The sequence below is a fragment of the Pseudophryne corroboree genome, chromosome 3 (assembly GCF_028390025.1).
Source record: "Pseudophryne corroboree isolate aPseCor3 chromosome 3, aPseCor3.hap2, whole genome shotgun sequence".
NCBI lineage: Eukaryota > Metazoa > Chordata > Amphibia > Anura > Myobatrachidae > Pseudophryne > Pseudophryne corroboree.
In genome coordinates, this window is record NC_086446.1 from 754,655,343 (window position 1) to 754,671,566 (window position 16,224).

The following is a 16,224-nucleotide window of genomic DNA, read 5'->3' on the forward strand; positions in this document are numbered from 1 at the left end:
AGGCAATTTAGAGGCCCTTGCACAAACTGGCTTTATTTTACCTAAGTTGCCCCCCCTCCAGTGTGTACTCCGAAAGAGTGTTTAGTGCAGCTGGTCACCTTGTCAGCGATCGGCGTACGAGGTTACTTCCACAAAATGTGGAGAAGATGATGTTCATCAAAATTAATTATAATCAATTCCTCCGTGGAGACATTCACCATCACTTGACTCCAGAAACTACACAGGGACCTGAGATGGTGGATTCCAGTGGGGACGAATTAATACTTTGTGAGGAGGGGGATGTACACAGTGAAAGTGGTGAGGAATCGGAGGATGATGATGTGGTGGACATCTTGCCTCTGTAGAGCCAGTTTGAGCAAGGAGAGATTGATTGCTTCTTTTTTTGGTGGGGGCCCAAATCAACCAGTTATTTCAGCCACAGTCGTGTGGCAGACCCTGTGGCTGAAATTATGGGTTTGTTAAAGTGTGCATGTCCTGTTTACACAACATAGGGTGGGTGGGTGGGCCCAAGGACAATTCCATCTTGCACCTCTTTTTTTTTTATCTTTGCATCATGTGATGTTTGGGGCCAATTTTTTGAAGTGCCATCCTGCCTGACACTGCAGTGCCACTCCTAGATGGGCCAGGTGTTTGTGTTGGCCACTTGTGTCACTTAGCTTAGACACACAGCGACCTTGGTGCACCTGTTTTTTTCTTTGCATCATGTGCTGTTTGGGGACTATTTTTTTGAAGTGCCATCCTGCGTGACACTGCAGTGCCACTCCTAGATGGGCCAGGTGTTTGTGTCGGCCACTTGGGTCACTTAGCTTAGTCACACAGCTACCTCATTGCGCCTCTTTTTTTCTTTGCATCATGTGCTGTTTGGGGACTATTTTTTTGAAGTGCCATCCTGCGTGACACTGCAGTGCCACTCCTAGATGGGCCAGGTGTTTGTGTCGGCCACTTGTGTCGCTTAGCTTAGCCATCCAGCGACCTCGGTGCGCCTCTTTTTTTCTTTGCATCATGTGCTGTTTGGGGACTATTTTTTTGAAGTGCCATCCTGTCTGGCACTGCAGTGCCACTCCTAGATGGGCCAGGTGTTTGTGCCGCCCACTTGGGTCGCTTAGCTTAGTCATCCAGCGACTTTGATGCAAATTTTAGGACTAAAAATAATATTGTGAGGTGTGAGGTGTTCAGAATAGACTGGAAATGAGTGGAAGTCGTGGTTTTTGACGTTAAGAATACTATAGGATCAAAATGACCCCCAAATTCTATGATTTAAGCTGTTTTTGAGGTTTTTTTGAAAAAAAACACCCGAATCCAAAACACACCCGAATCCGCCAAAAAAAATTCAGGGAGGTTTTGCCAAAACGCGTCCGAATCCAAAACACGGCCGCGGTACCGAATCCAAAACCAAAACACAGAACCCCAAAAATTTCCGGTGCACATCTCTAGTAAACATGCATGTCAAGTCGTAACATATGTGCTGGCTGCCTTACCTAGGCATCAGCAGCCGCTGCAGCACACACGGGACCCAGTGCTCAGCCTATTTTAAATAAACCTGCCCCCAGATTCTCATTGGCTGGTTTCACAGGAGTCTGGGGGTGGGCTTATTGAAGATAGACTGGCTGAGCGCTGTAGACCTGTGCGTGCTGCTGCAGCTGCTGATCCCCGGGTAATGCAGACAGCACATATGTTACATATGACTTGACATGTATGTTTATATGTGCTGGCTGGCTCCCCCCCTGCAGTCTTTGGTCAGCACTGCAGCCTCCGCTGTTTTTCTATTAAAAGGCTCATTTATCAATGAGTGATAAATTCCAAGGTGAGTGATAAATTGCACCAGCCAATCAGCTCCTGTCATTTTGTCAAACACAGCCTGTAACGTAGCAGTTAGGAGCTGATTGGCTGGTGCAATTTATCACTCACAGTGAAAGTTATCACTCATTGATAAATGAGCCCCTAAGTTTCTTATATATTCTGTTGCGCTTTACAATTGGAACGGGATGCAATCAATTTGCCGGCTGTTGGGATCCCGACGGTCAGGATACCAACGCCGGAATCCTGACAGCAGACAATCCCGACAACCGGAATCCCTGCGCACAGGGGCTATTCCCACTAGTGGGTGTCCAAGCTCGGGGACTCTTAGCGCTCGCCCCACTGCCGACATTCTGGCGGGCGTGTCGAGATTTTGACAGCCGGCATCCCACCCGCCGGTAAATAGTATGTAACCCATTGCTAATAAAATACAGACATAGGGGTATATTTACTAAGCTCCCGATTTTGACCGAGATGCCGTTTTTTCTTCAAAGTGTCATCTCGGTTAATCTCGGTCATTTACTAAACACTAATCACGGCAGTGATGAGGGCATTCGTAATTTTTTGCTAGTTCAGGTAAAAAATTACGAATGAATACACCATCGGTCAAATTACGCCTGTTTAGATATGAATCTCGGTCATTTACTAAGAAGTGCAAAGCAAAAAAACACAAAACACTGCCGTGAAAAATTACAACTCGTAAAAAAGTCCTAAAAAAAAACAGACCTGCTTTTTTTTTCCGTGATTTGAGATGCATGCAGGGATCCATGAGATCCGTGCATGTATATCAGTGGGAAGGGGTGGGAAAGTGCTTATTTTTGCCAAAAAAATTGCGTGGGGTCCCCCCTCCTAAGCATAACCAGCCTCGGGCTCTTTGAGCCGATCCTGGTTGCAGAAATATGGGGGAAAAAATGACAGGGGTTCCCCCATATTTAAGCAACCAGCATCGGGCTCTGCGCCTGGTCCTGGTCCCAAAAATACGGGGGTCAAAAAGAGTAGGGGTCCCCCGTATTTTTAAAACCAGCACCGGGCTCCACTAGCTGGACAGATAATGCCACAGCCGGGGGTCACTTTTATACAGCGCCCTGCGGCCGTGGCATCAAAAATCCAACTAGTCACCCCTGGCCGGGGTACCCTGGGGGAGTGGGAACCCCTTCAATCAAGGGGTCCCCCCCCCCCAGCCACCCAAGGGCCAGGGGTGAAGCCCGAGGCTGTCCCCCCCCATCCAATGGGCTGCAGATGGGAGGGCTGATAGCCTTTGTTGTAAAATAAAAGATATTGTTTTTAGTAGCAGTACTACAAGTCCCAGCAAGCCTCCCCCGCATGCTGGTACTTGGAGAACCACAAGTACCAGCATGCGGCGGAAAAACGGGCCCGCTGGTACCTGTAGTACTACCACTAAAAAAATACCCAAAAAAAACACAAGACACACACACCGTGAAAGTATAATTTTATTACATACATACACACATACATACATACTTACCTTATGTTCTCACGCAGGTCGGTCCTCTTCTCCAGTAGAATCCAAGGGCTACCTGTTGAAGAAATTCTACTCACCAGATCCATGGGTCCAGGCTCCTCGGCAAATCCAGGGTTAATCCACGTACTTGAATAAATAAAAAAAAAACGGTGTCCCGACCACGAACTGAAAGGGGACCCATGTTTGCACATGGGTCACCTTCCCACGAATGCCAGAAACCCACTTTGACTTCTGTCTAAGTGGGTTTCTTCAGCCAATCAGGGAGTGCCACGTTGTAGCACTCTCCTGATCAGCTGTGTGCTGCTGTCCTCACTGACAGGCGGCACACGGCAGTGTTACAATGTAGCGCCTATGCGCTCCATTGTAACCAATGCTGGGAACTTTCTGCTCAGCGGTGACGTCACTTTAGGTCAACCGCAGGGCAGAAAGTTCCCATCATTGGTTACAATGTAGCGCATAGGCGCTACATTGTAACACTGCCGCGTGCTGCCTGTCAGTGAGGACAGCAGCACACAGCTGATCAGGAGAGTGCTACAACGTGGCACTCCCTGATTGGCTGAAGAAACCCACTTAGACAGAAGTCAAAGTGGGTTTCTGGCATTCGTGGGAAGGTGACCCATGTGCAAACATGGGTCCCCTTTCAGTTCGTGGTCGGGACACCGTTTTTTTTTATTTATTCAAGTACGTGGATTAACCCTGGATTTGCCGAGGAGCCTGGACCCATGGATCTGGTGAGTAGAATTTCTTCAACAGGTAGCCCTTGGATTCTACTGGAGAAGAGGACCGACCTGCGTGAGAACATAAGGTAAGTATGTATGTATGTGTGTATGTATGTAATAAAATTATACTTTCACGGTGTGTGTGTCTTGTGTTTTTTTGGGTATTTTTTTAGTGGTAGTACTACAGGTACCAGCGGGCCCGTTTTTCCGCCGCATGCTGGTACTTGTGGTTCTCCAAGTACCAGCATGCGGGGGAGGCTTGCTGGGACTTGTAGTACTGCTACTAAAAACAATATCTTTTCATTATCACAAATGGCTATCAGCCTCCCCATCCGCAGCCCATTGGATGGGGGGGGGACAGCCTCGGGCTTCACCCCTGGCCCTTGGGTGGCTGGGGGGGGGGGGGGACCCCTTGATTGAAGGGGTCCCCACTCCCCCAGGGTACCCCGGCCAGGGGTGACTAGTTGGATTTTTGATGCCACGGCCGCAGGGCACTGTATAAAAGTGACCCCCGGCTGTGGCATTATCTGTCCAGCTAGTGGAGCCCGGTGCTGGTTTTAAAAATACGGGGGACCCCTACTCTTTTTGTCCCCCGTATTTTTGGAACCAGGACCAGGCGCAGAGCCCGATGCTGGTTGCTTAAATATGGGGGAACCCCTGTCAATTTTTTCCCCATATTTCTGCAACCAGGATCGGCTCAAAGAGCCCGAGGCTGGTTATGCTTAGGAGGGGGGACCCCACGCATTTTTTTTTGGGATTTTACATTGTTTAATTAAAAAAAAAAAAAATAAGAACCCCAGCACGGATCACACAGATCCGGCCGAGATTGATTGTAAAAAAAAACGGCAGTGTTTTGCTAATCACTGCCGTAAAAATAGGTAAAAAAAAACGAATGACATCGACATCGGAAGCAAAGAAAAATACGAATACGACAGCTTAGTAAATCCATCGTAATCAATTCAAAAAGTTGCAGTTTTACACTGTCGATGTCATTCGTGATTGAACTTTGACCTATTTTCGGAAATTACGAATCTTAGTAAATATACCCCATAGAGGTAGGATAATAGATTACCAAATGTTAGGCTGAACTCTAATATATATATATATATATATATATAGAGCAACACAGTCCGGCACTCCTGGTGTACAGCTGGTGGTATAAGGCGCTCCGGTGCCCTCGATCCAGGCCTGCAGCCCGTGTATGCATAGAAATTGAAATAAGGCGGCACTCAGGAGACTTGGATACGGTGAAATCAAAAAGCACTTTTTTGATTTCACCGTATCCAAGTCTCCTGAGTGCCGCCTTATTTAAATTTCTATATATATATATATATATATATATATATATATTCCTAATATATTCCTAATATTGTTACCGTCGCCAGTTTATTTCATCCCCGCAGCAAGTGTTTTTGCAGGACCTCCATACCAGACTTTTCCCCACACTGGCATGAAATATCTAAAAAGAATACTGCAACTTTTATTATGTGCCCTTAAGAGCTTGCAATCTACAGCCGCAGGGGTTAATCGTTAGGGTCTGTTCCAAACTACGCCGCAATGTCTTGCGCTCTCTATCCTACTTAGTAGAGCGAGACACATATGGAAATTCTGGATGAAAACAAAAGGCCAGGGAAAGCATCCAAGACACAAATGTACCAGTGATTATTAACCCTCTCCGAGCTGGAATGTCCTCATTAGAGTACTAGGGTAGGGGCTTGCCAAGCTTCTACGCCACCCAGAGGCCGGAGACTGACAGCAATACTAGCAGGGTGGTGTCACATCCCTTAAAATTTCACAGCCCCAATTGGCAGAGGTCCTGCCTCCTGAGACCTGGGAACTGGGGACTCACAAAGGAGCTGGTAATCAGCAGCAGCACACAATGCCATGTTCACACTAGCTGGCTGCAGCTGAATCAGGTTACACATTACAGCTCCCAGCCTGTTTCTCTCTGTCCAGGGTTAAACCTTTGGTAAATGTAAACCCAAGTTTCACACTGCAAGAGCACACAGCAGGGTAAGTACCTGTAACATTACTCTCTTGTGGGGTTTTTGTGTACTTTATCCAACGTGTACTTTTTAACATGTTACTTTTCATGTGATGGTTTATGCTGTGTTTAGAATTTTGTGTGTTTTACAGCTTTTATGCTTTTTTTTTTTAATTCTCTGCTGGAAGCTGGCAGGATGATGCCAATAAAGAGTTTGGAAACTTCTAACATTTATGTAGCTCAGGGGTAGGAAATTCAGTGCCGACTTCTCTGTTCTTTTGTGTAGGGACAATGACACAATCTCTGTCTGTATACGACTGTAAATATATTTGCGGTGAAACAATTCCTTGGTTAGATTATATTATAATGCAGCGTTGTTCTTTCAATTGCTAAGTACTTTACGGTTGGTCCGTAGAAAGTATTGTGTAACTGCTGACCTAGGGCGAGATGTTGTAGCCTTGGAGAAAGATAAAGTGACGGACTTATCAAAGTTTTGAGATAAAGGAGTCTATGGGGTAAATTTACTAAGGTGGGAGATTTTTAGAACTGGTGATCAGATTATATCTACTATCTGCTAGAAGCAGCTAGATAAATGGTAAGTAGAATCTGATTGGTTGCCATGGGCAACATCACCAGTTCTACAAATCTCCCACCTTAGTAAATTTACCCCTATGTACTGAGCCTTGGAGAGATCTTATTTTTCAGGCTGTGTTTGGAAAATGACAGTTAGGAGCTGGTTAGTTGGTACTTTATCTCTCTTTTACTTTATCTCCATCCAAGGCTTAGTACATAGACTTTATTATTACGTTCTGTTTGCAGCGCTTTAGATACAGCACACATTAGAACAATACAGGGGAGACACAAACTCACATTACAGTAACCAAAACTAAACGGAGCTCAAGTAACAATGAGCGCCATAAAACTCAATACACAAAACAGCTGGAGTGTAAGGGAAGCGGAGGAGTAATTTGCGTACTACTAGGGGAGAGCAGCCGGTGGGAGGTATGAACGTCTGTGAGGCGAGGAGATGCGGGTTAGACAGCAGCTGGGGAGGTGAGGGCTGTAGAAATGTGACAGAAGAGGGCTTAGACCTCAGAAATACCAACCAGTCAGCTCCTCACATTTCTGAAGCACAGGCTGCAAAACTGAGGGTTAGAAGGTGACTGGTTAATACTTTCTCCAAGACTTGATACATCTCACCCCTAGTTAGAATGTTATACAGATGTACGATGCTATAATTGTTATGTCTAGGTGTGATACCTCAAATAAGTGTATGACTTAGGGGTCAGTGATGAAGGGCACCTAAAACCTGTGCTCTAATGCAGTGGTTCTCAAACTTTTTTGAATCACGGTGCACTAGGGTACCAGAATGTTGTTTTTTTTCAAGGCTCCCCTAAGCCAAAAGTTTCTTATTGAGAAATTTAGAAAGAAATTTTAAATTAAGTAAATTATGTTTGTGTCATCCTTAGGGTCAGTTGTGTGGTGAGAATTAGGATTTGCTTCTATTTGTCCATATATTTTATGACTGACAGCCACCAAGGGTGGTCTTCAGTATGCCGACTGTTGGGATCCCGGCGCACAGTATACCGGCGCTGGAATCCCGACAGCCGACATACCAACACTTTTTCTCCCTCGTGGGGGTCCACAACCCTCCTGGAGGGAGAATAAAATAGCGTAGCGTGCCACCGTGCCCGCAAGGGGCTCATTTGCGCTCGCCATGCTGTCGGTATGCCGGCGGTCGGGCTCCCGGCGCCGTTATGCTGGTGTCCGGGAGCCCAGCCGCCGGCATACCATACTACACCCGCCACCAACACTTGTTCTGCCTATTACATTGATAATAAATAGTTTTGGGGGTATTCAATTGTTGGGTGTCGTCCTCCTTTTTTTTTTTTTCTATCTAATAGACACTCAACTGACTTTACAAACAATTGAATTCCTCCCTTTGAATTTGTCCTGGTCCACCAACCCAGGGCAACCCTGCAAGTGTCCTGCGGCACCCCAGGGTACCACGGTACACAGTTTGAGAACCACATGGAGCGCTGGTCTCTGACATGAAGGAGTAGCAGCCATCAGATCATACATGTGAAACTATTGCTCCTCCATGTTAAGCCCAGTACCCACGGGCCGATATAGGAGAGATGTGTGCTGAGCGAAGCGCTCAGCACACATCTCTCCTGCCGCTCAGCACAGCGCGATCTGTGCTGAGCGTGCGGGGGGAGACGGGGGGGCCGCTCACTTCACCCAGCGGCTGAAGTGAGCGACCCGCTAGATTGGCCTGCATGCAGGCCAATCTAGCAGCGGCGATAGCGATGTGCGGGGCCGCGCATCGCTATCGCCGAGGGGGCTACACACGGAGCGATCATCCCGATATTCTAAGCAATCTAGTCAGATTGCTTAGAATATCGCTCCGTGAGTACCCCCCTTTAGTGTTATACTGCGGGTGTGGCACTTGGCTATCGTGTCACAATTAAGCGCCACACTGACAGCCCCTGCAGGGGAGAAGCCATGCACACCGTCCGCCTGCTAATGTAAGCAGTGGGCTTAGTGGCGCATTGCATGGGGAAGCCGCGCTTCTGATTTGGGGTAGGGAGCCCTAATTTATCATGCAGCAGAGTACTCTATTTGGGCACATATCCGGTCGTGTTCTGATAAGCTTACAATCTTTGGTTAACTTACCAGTATGTCTTTTAGAAGAAACAAAACTGAACACGGGGCGAGCTCGCATACTGCTTGCAGATATCACCCCGGTCCAAATCAAAACAAGTTACAGATGGTGTGCTCCTGGCTAAGTGGCTTCTGAAAATACTTTTGGCAAATTTACTGCATGTGTCAGAGACCGCCATTGTACATAAATCAAAATGCATGCCCTGCCATTCTCTACTTATCCATAAGGGGACAGTTCTATCAAAGGGGATCTGGTCTGATTGTCGGCAGCTGGAATGCCGAAGCCGGGATCCCAACACGTATCAAAATATCGGCTCTGGGATCCCGACTTCTGGCATCTCGAACGTAAGTATGGCGGGGTCTCCTTTAGGGTCAGGCCTTGGGGGGCAAACGCAGGATATACAGGGGAGGGGGGGTCTCTCTCTGAATGTAGGGGGCGGGCGAGGTTATCACTTACACACTTTTTTGTCAACTTTTGGAAGGTGGAATTGTGTTGATCTCTCTCTCTCTCTCTCTCTCTCTCTCTCTCTCTCTCTCTCTCCAATTTTATTATGTGTTAGCTAAATAGATAATTACATCTATAGTAACTTTTTATGTTTTTTTAGAATGATAGGTACTGTTGCATAGTGCAGTAAGTACCTTGATTTATAAGACAGTCCTCGTTAGCAAAAGAATTATACGTGTTTTCCTGAATTGCTTTTAGCCATTTGCGTCACAGTAAGACATATGAAATATGAGTGCATCATATGAGAACGGTGGAGGGGATCCGTAGGAGTTACCGACGATCGGGACGCCGGCTGTCAGTATACCGACAACGCCATCCCGATCGTCAGTATGCCGGCTGCGCGGTGAGCACAGAGTCCCCTCGCTGTGCTCGCCACTCTGAGTGTCGTGGACACCCACGAGTGGGAATAGCCCCTGTTAGCCTGGGATTCCGGATGCCGGCATTGTCAGCGGTCGGGATCCCGGCGGCGGTATCATGGCTGCCGGCGACTTAACTATACCCGGTGGGGTTATACAGCATATCTCCCATTTACATTGATTCAGGCTGGATATCCCAATTTGAAGCATAGTATGTTTGTACTGATTCACGGGAGGATTTGAAGTACTGCGTGTCGGGTGCTATTTTAGAGGAGGGGGTTGTGGATCCCCCTTTTAGTGTGTATGAAAGAAGACACAAACTGCGCACACACAGTCCACACATAAAAATCCATAACTACATAACACACCACACACATAACAAACATATAGAGTGCACACATACCCACGGCTGCATAGGAGAGACACTGCCTGCCACGACACAAGGACTTATGAAGCTTCTGTTACTGTGTACGCACGGCAGCTCCCACTCTCCGCTGCCAAGAGCTCCCTGCAGCGCGGAGGTAGCTGCTATCGCGCCTTTCTGTGAGACCGAGACCGCTGGAATAAAGTCAGTCAGGGTAGGGGGGGTTTCTGGGTACTCTGAATCCCCCCCTGCGTGTGCTACTGTTGGGTGGGTTAGGTTTAGGCTGTGTGGGTAGGTGTGCTTAGGTTTAGGCACCTCCAGGGAAGGTTAGGGTTAGGCTGTGGAGGGAGGGGCTGCGGATTGGGTCAGGCTGTGGGAAGGGAGGATTGGGGGGAGGGGGGAAGAGCAGGAGGGCTTACCTTTCAGGTGTCGGGTTGCCGCTGTCGGTATTCTGACCGCCGGCATTCCAAGCGCCAGGATATACCAAAAGGCTACATATCTCAGTGCTGCTCTGTGATTTTGCCAGCTGGGGTTGGCGTAATTATTATTACAGGGAACAGATGCAGTGTTTTTTTTTACTTTTTTATTTTTCTGAAGTAAATTCGGCCACATCGCATTTCCCATTATAAGTATGGGGAATGCATTATAGATTACTAAAAAAATTACAATTATAAAGTGTTACTAAATGTGCCCCTAAGTGAGAACTTGTGATTTACTAGTGTATGGAACTGAGACTGTATGGCCATACTACTGCAGTTGTGACCTAGCACTCCTCTAGTGGCCACGTGCTGGAACTGCTAGTGACAGTTTTAGCAATGTAAACTGAAGCGTTAAGGACTAATATATGCACATATACAAATTCCGGATCAACTAGGAAGATATATAATAAACTCTGTTTACTCTGAATGTTGTATCTGTAAACCTTCTATCGGATAAGGTGTGTCGTGGTTGCAGTAATCTCTTAAACCTTATACTCTAAAGTGAAATAAAGACACAGAGACGTAGATTTGGCAGAGAAACGGTTAGCTAATTTATTTAAAGCAATATTAAGATTCATTCATTTAAAGTTGTATGGTGGCTGATTTTTGCCCGTTCTTTCTTTGCCAATCTGCAATGCCCAAACAGCGCCAACAACAAGCATCACAGGCAGATACCGCCAAGCGTGCACAAACACATCAATATAACCACTTACAAGCAACAAAAGGTATTCACCCCCCACCCCCACCCATTAAGGTGGTATAGCCAACTACCAGTCAATGAAGGGAGCGCACCTCAACTAAACAATTGCACACGGACTGGAATTGAATTATCAAATGGGGTATCAAACTTTGCCACCGATGAGTGGAGTTTTTTCCTGAGCCTCTTCTATCGCAGGAAAATGCTTAACACCGTGCCAAACCTCATGAGGTACAATATAACACCAAATTATCCTGAAGGAAGGTCAGGTTGACAACACACGCGACAAGTCCTTAATAATAGAACACTGCAACTCTAAAGTGGACCCCTTACTTAAGTCACTACCAGCTAAATGCACCGTTACAACCTGCGGAACTTCAAAACACAAAGCCAATTCCCGACACACGGGGTCTAAAGGAATGGCGCTGCATACCCTGAAAGTCCAACCAACACACTTTGTCAGCGCCTGCAGAAGCCGGGGCTCTTCCCAAGGCAACAAATTTATAATCCCAAAACCCATAGGAGTGGCCCACAAACCTAACTGCACGAGAAGCAAAATGCAACCCCTAAGAAGGAGGATGGGCAAGAAAAAAAATTACTAAGGTAATTAAGAACTGAAAATGAATAATGAGGATCTGCCAAAAGAAAAATTGGTCTAATCAGGTCGCCATCTAACTAAAGAGGATTTGACAACAAAAAGACACAGTAGGGAAAATGCGGGCGTGTGGGGGGTTGGTCCTGAGATGGTCGAACAGGGGGACAAAACCTGTCAGATCCTCTGTGTATAATATGTATTTGCACATGTATTGTACATCACTGAGAAAATGTGTTCTTTCTTTTACATATAGGTATTAAAGTCCTATATATGGATGATGTTTATTATTCGGATATCCTTTATGCAAAACAGGCCTCTTATACTAATGTCGCATTTAGGTGCAAAATGTTCTCTAACCCTCAGCAATCCGCTTTTATTTGTCTAGTGGGAATTACAGAGGAGATCCGGTGTCTGGTTTCTGTGGTACAGTGCAAATCTTGCATCTAAATATATCCGCTCCTCTGTGTAGTATACTACAGGGTTTGTGAGTTTGACCACGGATGAGTGTGGGAGTTTGTGGCATTGCGGTGAATTTTAATCCCTTACATAGTATATAGGGTTTTTGAGGATTAACTAAAAATGTATTGGTTCAAATTAAGTAACATCAATTCTGAGGGAATAGGCAGCGCCTGACTATTTTTGTTTGGTCCAAGTTTGTTTAGCGTTCTAAAATACAGGAGAGACGCATAAAAGACATTTACTTCTGGTGCCACACAATGCACATACAGTGCTGTTCTTTGCAGAACATGAATAGCTGTAAATTCAGTCCACAGAATCGCCAGGGTAGTGTTCATTCTGGCACCCTGCACCTTTCAAAACCCGTGGAGTCGTTCTTTCCTGCCTGGGGTGTGTTGCTCTCTGCGGTGGTGCTTCTAGCACAGTCTGGTCTGTATCTCGGCACCTAACATACAGACCAGACTGTGCTAGAAGCACCACAGCAGAGAGCGACACTCCTGGCAGGAAAGAGGAATTGCACAGGGTTTTGAAAGGTGCAGGGTGCTAGAATGAACAATAGTGAGGGGGTCTTTTGTCTACTGGAGGCCGCTGTATTATGTGAGTGACTGGAGAAATATATTGAAATATGTTGATAAAATTGAAAATAAATGACCACAAATTAATGTGCAGTAACTTCATTAATTATCTGGCTTTATATCCGTAATGGTTCGTTATCCAGGCTATGGTGCTTATTTATCACCATCTGCATTAAGGATGCGGATGACAGGTGATGAAAATGCCCAAACTCGCACTGCGATAATTTATTACATCGCAAGGATGTATCAATTATCGCGTGCAGGGGCAGAACTTGAGGTCAATCTCTGTCCCTGCGATGATACTCCAAAATACCCCGATGTCCTGCTGCGCATGCGCTGCCCCCACCAACAGCGCCGCTACCACCGCCGCCCGGTCAACCCCCTTCTCCCGTTGTGACTATCCCTGCGCACCACGGACCCCTGCAAGAAGAACAATATAGTCCCAGGGAGCCTGTCCGTGCTGGTCTAACCCGACGCCGGATCCTGTGCGCTGCGGTGAACCCCGGTACTGTAAAGTGCGCTGCCGCTTTGCAGCGTCACTTTACTGCATCGGGGTCACATTGCAGCACATGGGGGACCCGGCACCCGGCAGCGCTCACCAGAGCAGCATACACCCGCTCCCTGGACTGGTGAGTATGGTTTTTATTTTATTTTTACACTGTGATCACTTTGTATGTCCATCGCGCACACATAGCTGATCACTCTCCCAGGTCCCTGCTTAGCTTTCTCAGGGGCAGAGAAAGCTGGGCAAATGCCACATTATCGCAGTGCTGGCCTGTGATCTCGCCAGCCTGAGCTGGTGAGATCATCACAGGGCACACTGCAGTATTTTTTCACAGTTTTTTATTTATTTATTTTTAGTAAATTTGGCCACATCACATTTCCCATTATAAACATGGGGAATGCAATGTGGGTTACTAAAAAAAAGTGAATCAAAGGGTCTGGAGCAGTTTTTCATGAAAACTGCTCCAAATGCCCATAATACATTCAGGTGATACTAAAATAATGTGAAAAGGGAGTGAAAACAGAACACACCCTTTTTCACATTATTTTAGTGAAAATAATGTTAATAAATAGACCCCATAGCTTTCTAGACATATTGTTGCAGAGTTGAGTGGGAGGGAGTTCCAAAGGTAAGAGTCGGCGTAGTGAAAGGTGTAAGGTTTGAGAATGTAGAATGCTAGTTCTATCTGTTACTGGAGTTTGGGTCATTAGCTGCCAAATAATAGTCATTTCTCTATCGTCCTAGTGGATGCTGGGGTTCCTGAAAGGACCATGGGGTATAGCGGCTCCGCAGGAGACAGGGCACAAAAAGTAAAGCCTTAGGATCAGGTGGTGTGCACTGGCTCCTCCCCCCATGACCCTCCTCCAAGCCAGTTAGATTTTGTGCCCGGCCGAGAAGGGTGCAATTCTAGGTGGCTCTCATAAAGAGCTGCTTAGAGAGTTTAGCTTAGGTTTTTTATTTTACAGTGATTCCTGCTGGCAACAGGATCACTGCAACGAGGGACAGAGGGGAGAAGAAGTGAACTCACCTGCGTGCAGGATGGATTGGCTTCTTGGCTACTGGACATGAAGCTCCAGAGGGACGATCACAGGTACAGCCTGGATGGTCACCGGAGCCACGCCGCCGGCCCCCTCACAGATGCTGAAGCAAGAAGAGGTCCAGAATCGGCGGCTGAAGACTCCTGCAGTCTTCTTAAGGTAGCGCACAGCACTGCAGCTGTGCGCCATTTTCCTCTCAGCACACTTCACACGGCAGTCACTGAGGGTGCAGGGCGCTGGGGGGGGGCGCCCTGGGAGGCAAATGAAAACCTTTAAAAAGGCTAAAAATACCTCACATATAGCCCCAGAGGCTATATGGAGATATTTACCCCTGCCTAAATGTACTAAATAGCGGGAGACGAGCCCGCCGGAAAAGGGGCGGGGCCTATCTCCTCAGCACACGGCGCCATTTTCTGTCACAGCTCCGCTGGTCAGGAAGGCTCCCAGGTCTCTCCCCTGCACTGCACTACAGAAACAGGGTATAACAGAGAGGGGGGGCAAAATAAATGGCTATATATATATTAATATAAAAGCAGCTATAAGGGAGCACTTAATCATAAGGCTATCCCTGTCATATATAGCGCTTTTTGGTGTGTGCTGGCAGACTCTCCCTCTGTCTCCCCAAAGGGCTAGTGGGTCCTGTCTTCGTATAGAGCATTCCCTGTGTGTCTGCTGTGTGTCGGTACGTGTGTGTCGACATGTATGAGGACGATATTGGCGTGGAGGCGGAGCAATTGCCTGTAATGGTGATGTCACTCTCTAGGGAGTCGACACCGGAATGGATGGCTTATTTAGGAAATTACGTGATAATGTCAACACGCTGCAAAGTCGGTTGACGACATGAGACGGCCGACAAACAATTAGTACGGTCCAGACGTCTCAAAAACACCGTCAAGGGTTTTTTAAAACGCCCGTTTACTTTAGTCGGTCGACACAGACACAGACAGGGACACTGAATCCAGTGTCGACGGTGAATAAACAAACGTATTCCTTATTAGGGCCACACGTTAAAGGCAATGAAGGAGGTGTTACGTATTTCTGATACTACAAGTACCACAAAAGAGGGTATTATGTGGGATGTGAAAAAACTACCATAGTTTTTCCTGAATCAGATAAATTAAATAAAGTGTGTGATGATGCGTGGGTTCCCCCCGATAGAAAATTATGGGCGGTATACCCTTTCCCGCCAGAAGTTAGGGCGCGTTGGGAAACACCCCTTAAGGTGGATAAGGCGCTCACACGCTTATCAAAACAAGTGGCGGTACCGTCTATAGATAGGGCCGTCCTCAAGGACCAGCTGACAAGGCTGGAAAATATAATAAAAAGTATATACACACATACTGGTGTTATACTGCGGCCAGCGATCGCCTCAGCCTGGATGTGCAGAGCTAGGGTGGCTTGGTCGGATTCCCTGACTAAAAATATTGATACCCTTGACAGGGACAGTATTTTATTGACTATAGAGCATTTCTATATATGCGAGATGCACAGAGGGATATTTGCACTCTGGCATCATGAATAAACGCGATGTCCATAACTGCCAGAAGATGTTATGGACACGACAGTGGTCAGGTGATGCAGATTCCAAACGGCACAGTATGGCCGTATAAAGGAAGAGGACTTGTTTGGGGTCGGTCCATCGGACCTGGTGGTCACGGCAACTGCTGGAAAATCCACCGTTTTTTACCCTAAGTCACATCTCTGCAGAAAAAGACACCGTCTTTTCAGCCTCAGTCCTCTCGTCCCTATAAGATCATATCTGCCCAGGGATAGAGGAAAGGGAAGAAGACTGCAGCAGGCAGCCCATTCCCAGGAACAGAAGCGTTCCACCGCGTCTGACAAGTTCTCAGCATGGCGCTGAGACCGTACAGGACCCCTGGATCCTACAAGTAGTATCCCGGGGGTACAGATGGGAATGTCGAGACGTTTCCCCTTCGCAGGCTCCTGAAGTCTGCTTTACCAAGTCTCCCTCCGACAAGGAGGTAGTATGGGAAAAAATTCACAAGCT

The 16,224-nt window shown here is 46.9% G+C and overlaps 1 protein-coding gene across 1 annotated transcript in view; it reads left to right on the forward strand.

Annotated features, from left to right (window-relative positions):
• Positions 1 to 5,730: 5,730 nt before the first annotated feature.
• The window catches only part of LOC135056785 (prominin-1-A-like), a 164,757-nt gene continuing 154,263 nt past the window's right edge, over positions 5,731 to 16,224 (forward strand). Inside the window, exon 1 of the mRNA XM_063962373.1 lies at positions 5,731 to 6,012. The gene's annotated coding sequence lies outside the window, so the exon portion shown is untranslated. The remainder of the gene's footprint in view (positions 6,013 to 16,224) is intronic.